A 14,333-nucleotide genomic window follows, 5' to 3' on the forward strand; every position below is an offset into this window, starting at 1 on the left:
TTTTTATGTCACTATCATGCTATTTTGGTTCCTATCACTTTTTAATGTATCTTAAAGTCAGGTAGCATGATGCTTCGGCTGGTTATTATCAGTATTCCTTTGGCTATTTAGGTTCTTTTGTGATTCCAAGTGAATTTTAGAATTATTTTTTCCATTTCTGTGAAGAAAGTGTTCGGTATTTTGACAGGGTTTGCATTGAATTTGTATATTGCTTTGAGTAATATGGCTATCTTAACAGTATTCTTGTAATCCGGGAACATGGGATATCTGTCCATTGTTCTGTGGTCTCTTCAGTATCTTCCATCAGCATTTTATAGTTTTCATTACAAAGAAATTTTACCTCCTTGATTAAATTTATTTGTAAGTATTTTCTTATTTATTTGTAGCTATTATAAATGTCATTGCTTTCTTGATTTTTTTCACCTAGTTTGTTATTGGTGTATAGAAACGCCACTGAGTTCTGTATGTTGATTTTTTATCCTGAAACGTTATTGAATTCATTGATCAATTCTCAGAGTTTTTTGGTGGGGTCTAAGTTTTTCTATATGTAAGATTATGTAATCTGCAAAGAGGGACAATTAGATTTTCTCTTTTCCAACTTGGATGCCTTTTTTTTTTCACTCTTGGCTAATTGCTCTAGCTAGCTCTTCCTGTACCATGTTGAATAGCAGTGCTGAAAGTGGGCATCCTTGTCCTGTTCTATTTCTTAGAAGAAACACTTCAAGCTATTTCCCATTTAGTTTGATGTTAACTGTGGTTTTTAAATATATGTCCTTTATTATGATGAGGTATGTTCCTTTTATATCTAATTTGTTGAGAGTGTTTCTCATGAAGAAATGTTGATTTTTATCAAAGGCTTTTTCTGCATCTTGAAAAAAATTATGATTTTTGTCCTTCATTCTGTTGATGTATTACATTTATGATTTGCTTACATTGAAGAAAATGTGCATTCCTGTGATAAACCTCACTTGATCATAATGTGTTAACTTTTTGATGGATTGTTGGATTCACTTTTCTAGTATTCTGTTGAGGTTTTTTGCATCTGTGTTCATCACCAGTGTTGGCCTATATGTGTGTGTGTGTGTGTGTGTGTGCACGCACGCTTGTCTAATTTTGGTATCAATGTAATGCTGGATTCATAGAAGGAGTCAGGGAAAATTTCTTCGTATTGAATTTTTTGAAAAAATTTGAGAACTGGTGTTCTCTTATTTATATGTTTGGTAAAATTATCTGGTTCTGAGCTTTCCCTTGTTGACAGACTTTATTACTGATTCAATCTCATTACTTATTATTGATCTGTTCATGCTTTCTGTTTCTTCTTGGTTCAATATCAATAGCTTATATGGGTTCAAAAATGTATCCATTTCTTTTAGGCTTTCTAGTTTTTTGCATATAGTTTTTTATATTAGACTCTAATCATCCTTTGTATTTATGTGGTATTAGTTGTAATACCTTTTTTGTCATTGCTGATTTTATTTATTTGGGTCTTCTCTTTTTTTCTTAGGCTAGATAACGGTGTGTCAATTTTGTTTCTCTTTTCAAAAATCCACTTTTCACTTATTTGATCTTTTGTATTGTTTTTTAATCTCTATTTTGTTTAGTTTTGCTCTGGTTTATATTATTTCTTTTCTCCTACTAATTTTAGATTCTTTTTTCCCTTGGTTTTCTAGTTCCTTGAGATGCTTACTTAGATCATTTAAAAAAATTTACTCTACTTTATCGATGTAGGCATTTATTGCAATACACTTCCCTCTTAGTACTGTTTTGATGGTATCTCAGAGGTTTTGGTATAACTTGATTCAATTTTTATTTGTTTTAAGAAATCTATTTTTTCATTGACCAGTGGTTGTTTTGGGGCATGGTATTTAATTACCATGTCTTTGTATAGTTTCCAGAGTTCCTTTTGATACTAATTTCAAATTTTATTCCACTTTTTCCTGAAAATATAGTTAATATGGTTTTGATTTATAAGTATTTGTTGAGATTTGTTTTGTGTGATCCAACACATGGTCTATTCTGGAGAATTTTTTGTGTGTGTGCTGATGAGAATCTGAAAATCTGTTGTTTAGTGTAGCTACCTTCATCAATAATCTTGGCTAGATCTTCTGGATAACTTGCTGCAGCTTCTGTGTCCACACCTGCTGTTTCACCTTGCATTTTACGTTATGAAGATGGTTTCTTTCCTTAAACTTCATGAAGCAGGCTCTGCTAGTTTTCAACTTTTCTTCTGCAGCTTCCTCACCTCTCTCGGCCTTTATAAAATTGAAGACAGTTAGGGCCGTGCTCTTGATAAAGTTTTTGCTTAAGGGAGTGTTGTGGCTGATTTTATCTTCTACCCAGACGACAGAAATTTTCTCCATATCAGCAATAAGGCTATTTAATTGTCTTATCATTGGGTGCATATTCTTCAGCTGTTAGATAAAACGTTCTGTAAATGTCTGTTAGGCCTATTTGATCTATAGTTCAGTTTGAGTCTAATAGTTCTTTGATGATTATTTCTCTAGATGATCTGTCCAATGCTGAAAGAGAGGTAGTGAAGTCCCCACCTAGTATGTCATTGGGGTCTATCTCTTTAGGTCTAAATTTGCTTTATATATCTGTATGCTCTGTGTTGAGTGCATGTATTTTTATAATTGTTATATCCTCTGGCTGAATTGATTGCTTTATAATGCCTTCTTTGCTTCTTTTTATGTTTTTTGACTTAAAGAGTATTTTGTTGATATAAGTATAGCTACCCCTGCATGCTTATTTTTTCCATTTGTGTGAAATATCTTTTTCTATGTCTTCCTCCCCATCTATATTTGTCTTTGCAGGTGAAGTGAGTTTCTTGTAGACAGCATGTAGTGCTGTGGCAGTTTTTAAAATAAGATAACAATAAGGCTTGCCTCATGAATTGACTATTTCTTTCATGAAATAATTCTCTGTAGCATATAATGTTATTTGATAAAATTTTACCCCTAGCAGAACTTCTGTCAAAATTGGAGTTGGTCCTCTCGGATCCATCCACTGCTTTATCAACTAGGTTTATGTAATATTCTAAATCATTTCTTGTCATTTCAACAATATTCACAGCATCTTCATCAGAAGTAGATTTATTTAAAAAAGAGCACTTTCTTTGCTTATCCATAAGAAGCAACTCCTCATCTGTTAAAGTTTTATTATTAGATCCTAGCAATTAGTCACCTCTTCAGGCTCCACTTACATAATTTTAGTTCTCTTGCTGTTTTTAACATATCTGTAGTTACTTCCTTCACTGAAGTCATCCATGGGGGCTGGAATCAACAACTCCCAAACTCCTGTTAATGTTGATATTTCTACTTCCTTCCATGAATCACAAATGTTCTTAATGACATCTAGAATGGTAATTTCTTTCTGGAATGTTTTCCTTTGCCTAGACCCATCAGAGGAATTACTACTATCTTTGGCAGGTATAACCTTATAAAATATACTTCTTAAATGATGAGACTTGAAAGTGTAAATTACTCCCCCACTCAGTGGCTTCAGAATGGATGTTTTGTTAGCAGGCATGAAAGTAACATTAATCTTTTTGTACATCTCCATTAGAGTTATTGGGTGATTAGGTTCATTGTCAATAAGAAGTTATATTTTGAAACAAATATATATTTTTTCTGAGCAGTAGGTCTCAACAGTTGACTTAAAATATTCACTAAACCATGCTGTAAACAAATCTGTCATTTAGGCTTTGTTGATCCATTTGCAGAGCACAAGCAGAGTATATGTAGCGTAACTCTTAATGGCCCTAGGATTTTCAGAATGATAAGTGAGTATTGGTTTCAACATAAAGTTGCCAGCTGCCTTAGCCCCTAATAATAAAGTCATCTGTACATTGAAGCTTTGAAGCCAGGCATTAACTTCTCCACTCCAGCTCTGAAAGTGTTAGATGGCATATATCTTCTTCTTCCTTTTTTTTTTTTTTTTTTTGAGACAGTCTTACTCTGTCACCCAGGCTGAAGTGCAATGATGTGATCTCAGCTCACTGCAACCTCTTTCTCCCGGGTTCAAGTGATTCTCGTGCCTCAGCCACCCTTGTAGCTGGGACTACAATGGCGCACCAACACACTTACCTAATTTTTGTATTTTTAGTAGAGACAGGGTTTTATGTTGTTGGCCAAGCCGATCTCAAAGTGCTGACCTTAGGTGATCTGCCAACCTCGGCCTCCCAAGGTACCGGGATTACAGGCATGAGCTACCGTATCTGACCTCTTCTTCTAATAGAAAGCTGTTTTATCTACATTGAAAATCTGTTGTTTAGTATAGCTACCTTCATCCATAATCTTAGCTAGATCTTCTGGATAATTTGCTGCAGCTTCTGTGTCTGTACCTGCTACTTCACCTTGCATTTTAGGTTATGAAGATGGTTTCTTTCCTTAAACTTTATGAAGCAACTTCTGTTCATTTTCAACTTGTCTTCTGCAGCTTCCTCGCCTCTCTCAGCCTTTATAAAATTGAAGACAGTTTGGATCTTGCTCTAGATAAAGTTTTTGCTTAAAGGAGTGTTGTGGCTTGTTATATCTTCTACCCGAATGACAGAAATTTTCTCCATATCAGCAATAAGGCTATTTAATTTTCTTATCATTGATGTGTTCACCGGAGTAGCAGTTTTAATTTTCTGCAATATTTTTTCTTTTGGATTCATCCTGGCTCACAGGTGCAAGAGGCCTACCTTTTGGCCTATCTCGGCTTTTGACATATCTTCTTTACTAAGCTAAATTGTTTCTGGCTTTTGATAAGTGAAAGACATGACTTTTCCTTTCACTTAAACACTTAGAGGTCATTGTCAGGCTATTATCAATATAACTGGCCTAATATCAATGTTGCTGTGTCTTAGGCAATGGGGAGGCCTGAGGATAGGGAGAATAGTGGGGTACTGCCGGCCAGTGGAGCAGTCAGAATACACCCGACACTTATCAGTTAAGTTTCCATCTTATATGGGTGTGGTTTGTGGTGCCCTGAAACAATTACAATAGTAACATCTAAGATTACTGATCCCAGGTCACCATAGCAGATATAGTAATAATGAAAAACTTGAAATACTGCATAAATTATCAAAATGTGATACAGAGACATAAAGTGAGCATGTGCTGTTGAAAAAATGATGTTGATAGACTTGCTGGACAAAGGGTTGCCACAAACCTTCATTTGTAAAAAATGTAATATCTGGAAAGCAAAATAAAGTGAAGCACAATACAATGATATATACTTGTACATACAGTTATTCATGACGTAAAGACATTTGGTCAAAGAGAGGACCACATATACATAATATTACAATGGAATTGGAAAATTTCTATCACCTAGTGACATTGTAGCCATTGAAAGCCGCGGCTCAATGCATTACTCACAAGTTTGTAATGATGCTGAGGTAAACAAGCTTACTGTACTGCCAGTAGAATGTATACAATTTTAAGTGATTATGTTACTGCTTTATGTATTTACTATACTGTACTATTTATCACTATTGTAGAGGGTACTACTTCTAATCATAAAAGATGAAGTAAATTCACCTTGCCATGTATGTACCTATGCAACAATCCTGCATGATCTGTACATGTACCCCAGAACCTAAAGTATGATAAAAAACAAAAAGCCACAAAAGGAGATATTCTAGAATAAAGCATTGTTATCAGAAGAGATGACAGCTCCATATTTTGTTATTGCCTCTAAAGACCTTCCAGTGGGCCAAGATATAGAGGTGGAAGGCAGTAATATTGATGACCCTGACTCTGGCCTAGGTGAATGTGTGTGTACTTCTGTCTTAGATTTTAATAAAAAAGTTTAAAAATGTAAAGATAATAAAAACGTTTACAGTAAAAAAGCTGATAGAATAAGTATATGAAAGAAAAAGTATTTTACCCAAATGCCCATCGATGGTAGACTAGACAGGGAAAATGTGGTACATATACACCATGGAATATTATGCAGCCATCAAAAATGATGAGTTTGTGTCCTTTTTAGGGACATGGATGAACCTGGAAACCATCATTCTCAGCAAACTGACACAAGAGCAGAAGATCAAACACTGCATGTTCTCACTCATAGGCAGGTGTTGAACAATGAGAACACCTGGACACAGGGAGGGGAGCACTACACACTGGGGTCAGTTGGGGGGAAATAGGGGAGGGAGAGTGGGGGGTGGGGAGTTGGGGAGAGATAGCAAGGGGAGAGATGCCAGATGTAGGTGATGCGGAGGAAGGCATCAAAGCACACTGCCATGTGTGTACCTATGCAACAATCTTGCATGTTCTTCAAATGTACCCCCAAACCTAAAATGCAATAAAATAAATAAATGGGAAAAAAATGTAATTATGGCCAATTACCATTATCCCATTTCTAATCATCAAGCTTTTCTATACGTCATTTAAAAAATAAATATATTTTCCTACCTAAAAAAAAAATTTGTTTAGCTGCACAGTGTCTTTGTGTTATAAGCTAAGTTATATTTTAAGAGAGTCAAAAAGTGAAAAAATTTGATAGGTTTATAAAGTAAAAAAATTATAGTAAACTAAGGTTAATTTATTATTGAAGAAAGAAAAAAGTTTCTATAAATTTAGTGTGGACCAAGCGAACAGTGCTTATAAAGTCTACAGTAGTGTACAGTAATATCTTCGCATTCACTCACCCCTCACTCAATGACTTACCCAGAACAATTTCCATTTCTGCAAACTTTATTCATGGTAGCTGCCCTATACAGGTATACCATTCTTAGTTTTTTATATAATATGTTTTACTTCACTTCTTCTACATTTAGATACATAAACACTTGTGATTGTGTTACAGTTGCCTGCAGTATTTAGTATGGTAACATGATGTCCAGATTTGTACCTTACGAGCAGTAGGCAATACTATATAGCTTAGGTTTGTAGTAGGCTGTTTCATCTAGATTTGTGTAAGTGCACTCTATGATATTTGCATGACGGGATTGCCTAACGATGCATTTCTCAGAATATATCCCATCATTATGTGATGCATCACTGCATATATATTTAATTATGTTTCTTATATAGTATATGTAGTGTATATGTGTGTATATATGTAATTTAATATATATTATATATAATATCTAATTTTATTACATATCTAGTAGTAATGAAACATTTGAAATATAATATGTAATTTTATATGTTATATGTAATTTTAGCAGATGAACACCTTGGGGTGATCCTGCCTCTTTTTCAGTAAACATTAAGAAGAGAAACAGTAATTTATTATGATAAGAAGGAAAGTTTGTATAGGTTTAAACTTAAATTTTAAGTATAATCTTTGGTTGCCTGCTAGTATGCTTTGTTTGGTCTGGTTATCTTTTTTTTAATCTTTTTTTCCCCTTTTTAAAAATTGCTATGGTCTCTAAAATGTAAATATTTCTAACATTTTACTTCTTATATTTGCTAGGAAGACATATTTTGCAAAATACTCAATGTGTCCAAAATACTTGAACCAATCATAATAGTTCTTTCATGGCTTCTCATGAACTCTAACCCTGACTCAATTTCTGCTTCAATTTTAAACAAGGTTAAATCATAATTTTAAAACGTATTTTTATTACATAGTTTTGATTGCCCAGTGGATAATGGAGAACCATGGAAAGTTCTTCAGCTAGACAGAGAGACCTGTGCCTTCAGAGTTTACTCCAGTAGCAGTGTAGATGGCTGAATAGAGTAAGTACGTGAGAAAAGATTAAAATTATTCTCTAGTCTATGTTATTTTGTTAGGAACCACTATAATTCAGTTGCACAGTTCAGTTACAAACTAAAATGTGCTAGAAATTGTGTAGGAATTGAGGGAAAAGATTGGGGGTTATTGGGGTTGTGAGGTCTGTTGTTTAACATGTGAAAGATGTAGAAAATATTCTGAATGGCTTTGGCCAGAGAACAATGTAATTTCAACAAATATTTACTTAGTACACACTGTGTACTATAAACCATACTTAGCACCTGGAACAAAGAATTAAATATCAAAGAAGACAGAAATGAAATTTATCCTTATAGAACTTATAGTATAAAGGGGGAACACAGAAATTAAAGGGAGCAAAAGTATCTTCATCTGTAATCTCAGCAGTTTGGGAGGCCTAGGTGGGCAGATCCCTTGAGCCCAGGAGCTCCAGGCCAGCCTAGTCAACATGGTGAAACTCTGTCCCTGCAAAAAACCACAAAAATTAGCCAGGCATGTTGGCATGCACTTGTAGCTCCAGCTACTTGGGAGGCTGAGGTGGATTGCTTGAGTCCAGGAGGTTGAGCTCTTGCCTGGGAGAAGAGCAATGCCTTGAGACACACACACACACACACGCACACACACACACACACACACACACACACACACACACACGGTGAGTTTTATGATAAAGGAGGTACCAGAAGCTGTGAGAACAGAAATAGTGACAGCTGATATTTATTGCCTATTTACCACTGTTCTAACCATTTTACTTATATTTTTTCATTTAATCATCATAAAAAGCCCTATGAATGATGCTATTTTTTAACATTCTTACTTTACAAATGTGAACCAAAGGCACAGGGAAGCAAAATAAGTTGCCTAAGTTAGTAAGCCTGGGAATGGGATTCTCACACATTTCCTATAACTGCATAGCCCAAACTCTGAACTACTATGGTGAGAATAAATTGATGACCTCATTAAGGAAATGTTACATTTAAGGACTCAGCAGGACACTCCTGTAGGTGTTTAGATGTAAAAATTTTAAAAGGGGCCGGGCGCGGTGGCTCACGCCTGTAATCCCAGCACTTTGGGAGGCCGAGGCGGGTGGATCACGAGGTCAAGAGATCGAGACCATCCTGGTCAACATGGTGAAACCCCGTCTCTACTAAAAATACAAAAAATTAGCTGGGCATGGTGGTGCGTGCCTGTAATCCCAGCTACTCAGGAGGCTGAGGCAGGAGAATTGCCTGAACCCAGGAGGCGGAGGTTGCGGTGAGCCGAGATCGCGCCATTGCACTCCAGCCTGGGTAACAAGGGCGAAACTCCGTCTCAAAAAAAAAAAAAATCTTAAAAGGGAATTAAGATATTCATTTTTTTCAGTGATATCCCATGAGAGACAACTGAAGTCAGTTACTGCCGCCTTTGTGCTGCAGTTTGAATGTATGTGTCCCCTATATGTATTAAATATCTCACCCCCAAAGCAACAGTATTAGGAGGTGAGAGCTTTTGTAGATGATCATGGAGACAGAGCCCTCTTGAATAGAATTCGCATCCTTATAAAAAGAGGTCCACAGGTAGCCTTTGCCCTTTCTGCCATGTGCAGTTAGAGTAGGAAGGCAGCTGTCTACCTAGAAGCAGGGCCTCAGTAGATACTGAACACTGGGGTCTTGATCTTGGCCTTTATCCTCCAGAACTGTGAGAAATAAATCTGTGTTTTTCCTAAGACACCCAGTCTATGATATTTTGTCATAGTGGCCAGATCAGACTAAGCCACCTAGAAAAATTTCTGATAAAGAAATAACTAAGGCTGAATGTGGCAACTCATGCCTATAATTCCAGCACTTTGGGAGGTCCAGATGGTAGTATTGCTTGAGGCCAGGAGTTCAAGACCAGCTTGAACAACATAGGGAGATCACCCCCATCTCTACAAAAAAATAAGCAAAATTAGCCAGGCATAGTGGCATGTTCCTGTAGTCCCAATTATTTGAGAAGCTAAGGTGGGAGGATCACTGGAGCCTGGGAGGTCAAGGCTGCAGTGAGCTGTGATGGTGCCACTGAACTTCAGTCTTGGCGATACAGTGACAACCCTGTCTCAGAAAAAGAAAAAAAAAGAAAGAAAGAAAGACTGCAGGCAGATCCTGTGAAAAAATTCATTCAGGATGAGGAAAAAAGAAAGAACCAATGAAATAGAATTCCCATCAGATGTGAAGATTATGGGAGATGGAATTTTATTTGCACTCTGCTTTAGGGGATGTACAGTACCTCGGGAGAAGAAAAACTTGATAAAATACGGAGTCTCTAAGAAACAAAAGAGAAATCATAGTCCAGGTTATGAAGACAAAGCCCACATCTTGCTTAAACCTAACCCGTATTCCCTGGGGAAGTGGTTGAGGAAGCTTTAACCCTGCTTATAACAAGGTAAATTATATCATTAAATGGACATTAAATCGTTTATGTCCTACCAAGTGACAGAAAGGATAATAATAAAAACTTTGTTTTGTCTGCTGCTTGAGAGGAATCAAATTTATAATAAAAGCAATGATGTATAATTCAGAAGGATACAATGAAGGTTAAGTCTGGTCTGTATCTTAGAATTAAAGAAACTAAAGTCTCAGAGGTTGAAATTACAGGGCCACAGTGGCAAATAAGGATAAGGAAACACCAAGGTTTTCTGGCCTAAGGAGGGTGTTTCTGAATTCCACATACATTCACGTCCTCTTTGTTTTGAGATGGACATCCAGGGCTCTAAGATATGGTATTTACATTCTCATTCAATGCTGTCCTGATACTTAGGTGAATCCAGTAGAAAAATCTGTTCAAGAAGGGAGCAGATAATGTTCATAGGCACCAGTGAAACTGGTGGTTGCAGTGTCTAATCAGTAAGTTCCCTCTCCATAGACAGAACTCTCTCCATTCTAGATGCAGGGCTTTGATTCTGTGATGTGGGGCAGTAACACAACCTTTCCTAGACTTTGGTCCATTACTTTTGGATTAGAAACAATGTCCTTTGTTCCCTCCCCCTACCTGCATTGAATCTACGGTAGAGGCAGGACAAGGTTGCTACAGCCTCTGCCTTTAACTTTATTGGTAATGAGAGGACTCAAGTGAATGAGGAAATTAAGAAATGGGGGATGAATGATTGTGTCCTGGTCCACTCTTCTCCCTTATCTTTTGTTTTTTCCAGCAGTCATATTTGCATGTGGTAGCATTGGCCTTCATGCTATTAGGCTAAAGTGGTGGTGTTCTCTGCTGTATTTGGCTTACTACCACTTGAAAAAGGGGAAGTCAGTGTCACTCAGTGTCATGATAGTAGTAAAGGCAGATTATGTGGGTCCATATTAGGCTAGTCTCAGATAATCTCAGCATATACTCTACTTGTACGAGAGGAGAAATTGTGGGGAGAGATGTGTTTCTCTTGAATGGAAGCTTTTTTTCCTGTGTCCACAGGTACCCTTAGAGAAGAATGGCTCCTGAAAATGGCTCTTTCATGACTAAAATCATTTTGGGGGTTAACAGAACAGCCAGATCTCCAACTTGCCCTGTTCTTCCTGTTTCTAGTAATGTATATGGTCACTGTGTTGGGAAATTTGTGCTTGGTAACTGTCACTGTGCTCAATTCACACTTTCGCACCCCATGTACTTTTTCTTCTTTAACTTGTCCTTCATAGATCTCTGTTATTCTTCGGTGTTTACGCTCAAAATGCTGATGAACCTCATAACAGAGAAGAATATTATCTCCTACATGGGGTGCATATCTCAGCTTTTCTTTTCCTTTTTTTTTTTTTTTTTTTGCATTTCTGAACGCTATGTGCACACCTCAATGGCCTATGATCACCATGTAACAATCTGTAACCCACTTTTGTATAATGTTGCCATGTCCCCTAAAGTGTGCTCTCACCTTATGCTTGGTTCATACTTGCTGGCCTTTTCTAGCGCCATGGCCCATACTGGATGCTTGCTGAGGCTGACCTTCTGCAATGCAAACACCACCAATCACTATTTGTGTGACGTCCTCCCTCTGCTCAGCTGTCTTGTACTGGCACGTACATCAATGAGCTGGTGGCTTCCATTGCAGCAGCCATCATTTTCATTGTGCCCATTGCCACCATATTTATTTCTTGTGGTTGCAGCCTCCCCATCATCCTCCACATCAGCTCCAAAGAGGGCAGGTCCAAAGCCTTGGACACCTGCAGTTCCCACATAATTGCTCTTTATCTGTTCTTTGGATCATGTGCATTTATATATTTCAAACCATCTTTTGCTGGGTCCATGGATGAGGGAAAGATTTCTTCTGTCCTTTACACCAATACAGCTCCTTTGATGAACCCCTTTATCTACAGTTTGATGAATAAATGTTCCACTTTCTCTGAGAAAACACCCTAGTAGGAAAACAATTTGATTAGAAACAGTATCTTTCAGCACATGTAGTTGTAGGATAGGGAGCTCCTATTGTTATTTTCGATATTTTAGTAGTACTCTTCTTATCCTAATTCTTTCTTATTACAGTGAAGAAAATTGGAGTCTTCTCTCAGTAATTTATTTCCCCTTTCCATAGAGCATGTCTTCCTCCTTTCCTCATCATTTGTGTAATTCTTTTCTCCTCACATTTTTTCTTGTATAGTGGTAGCATTAAAGAAGAAATTTATACTTTTATATTGTCATTTTCAACATTACTCTTTCCTCTAGGAAAAGATAAATTGCCTGCAAATGATCAAGCAAATTAACACTTTCTGAATCATTGTGTTGTCAGAGAGATGGAAATTATTATCCACCATTTGCCATTGGAGGCGGGAATCAGACAGTCTGTTTCTGTTACCATCTTTCCATCTTCTTCTGGGCAAACATATGTCTCCTTTAAAAGCCAGAGATGGAAAGTTTCTTAAGGACTAGTAAGTATAACCTAGTTTACAGCTTTAAAGAGCATAGATTAAGCTTTTTCTTGTCAAATAGTTTTCTTATTTCTTTTTACACACAAACCAGCACATAAAAGAAGGACATTTATTAAATGGATGGGAAAGCGAAGCTCTTCATGGTAATGATTTACTTAAAGTCACGCAACTTCTTAATCAAAAAGTCTAGACTAAATACTTTGCCTTCTGACTTTGAGTCCACTAGTCTTTTTAGTATATTTTGTTGCTGTTTCACTATTTTTATTTTAGTTAACATGGAATATAAGAAAACGTTTCTAATTTGGAAGTTGACTGTGCTTTGTTCCAGAATGATACATGAATTTCTAACAGGATGGGTATCACTTCTTTTATGTCTGTTTAGAAAAACATTTTGATGGTTCTTATTGTTGGGAATGAGTATCACTTCTTTTTTTTTTTTCTTGTGTAAATTTAAACTTTTTAAAGTTATACTTTAAGCTCTGGGGTACATGTGCAGAATGTGCAGGTTTGTTACATAGGTATACACACGCCATGGTGGTTTGCTGCATCCATCACCCCGTCATCTACATTAGATATTTCTCCTAAAGCTATCCCTCTCCTGGCCTTCCACACCTCTGCTCTCCTTCCCCTAGCTGCCCATCCCCCAATAGGCCCAGGTGTGTGATTCCCCTCCCTGTGTTCACATGTTCTCACTGTTCAACACCCACTTATGAGTGAGAACATGTGGTGTTTGGTTTTCTGTTCTTGTGTCAGTTTGCTGAGAATGATGGTTTCCAGCTTCCTCCACGTCCCTGCCAAGAACGTGAACTCATCCTTTTTTATGGTTGCATAGTATTCCAGGGTGCACATGTGCCATATTTTCTTTATCCAGTCTATCATGTTTGTTTGTTTAGGAAAACAGTTTGATGGTTCTTATTGTGGGAAAGAGGACATCTTTTAAGCCAGCATAAATTCAAACAGGGGTGTGAGTTTTTCAGCAAATTAAAAAAATGAGTTTGAAATGTTATCAGGGTCATTTATTTCAGAGATCCAGGCATGGGAGTTAAAAAGATCCAAAGAGGCAAACAGCTGATAAATGAGGTCCCTCTGTAGAGAATGGTCCGTAAGATTATAGAAACCACTTTCATTTTCTGTTGTTGTTTAATTATTTTATTTTAAATTTTTGTGAGTAATTTGAATTTGTATTCTATTCTGTGGAGCACTGTATCTTGTACTCTACATAAGGCTTTGATAACAATTATAATATACAAGTGGTATTATTATTTGAGGAATGAAAGTGGAAAAGCTGTGTCCACATTTGTGGGGAATCAGGTAGAGAAGGAATCGCAACTTCTTGATTAAAAAAAAAAAGTGAGTGATGTTTGAAATTCTACTTAGGAAGACATAATTTAGAACATAAAATGATGGAAAATAAAATCCTTTACTTAGAATTCTCCTCTCCTTGGAAGCTCTAGAGAATTGTGGAGATTACAGGATTTATCTGAGTGGGGTAAAAGCTGAAATTGTTTGATATTAATCCCAGAGGCCTGGGAGTCCTAAGACAAACCAAATCACACTTGTTTTTCTTGGCTTTCATATGTTCCTTCCATATGGATTTTAAGCTATGAAAACCTCAAGCTGCAGCTGAGAAAGATAGGATAATTTGAAAATGATTGGATGTACCAAAGTTAACAAATCATGTCAGCCTTTTCTGGAATAGGAGAGTAAATTATTTTTCCTTTGGGAAATCAGACAAAAATGTGATTACTCAAAAATCATCAATCTGATATGAAC

At 36.7% G+C, this 14,333-nt stretch overlaps 1 pseudogene; it reads left to right on the forward strand.

Annotated features, from left to right (window-relative positions):
* The first annotated feature begins 11,134 nt into the window (after positions 1 to 11,134).
* Positions 11,135 to 12,054, forward strand: LOC108306852 (annotated as a pseudogene).
* Positions 12,055 to 14,333: the final 2,279 nt, after the last annotated feature.

Source organism: Cebus imitator, unplaced genomic scaffold, assembly GCF_001604975.1.
Source record: "Cebus imitator isolate Cc_AM_T3 unplaced genomic scaffold, Cebus_imitator-1.0 Scaffold0, whole genome shotgun sequence".
Taxonomy (NCBI): Eukaryota; Metazoa; Chordata; class Mammalia; order Primates; family Cebidae; genus Cebus; species Cebus imitator.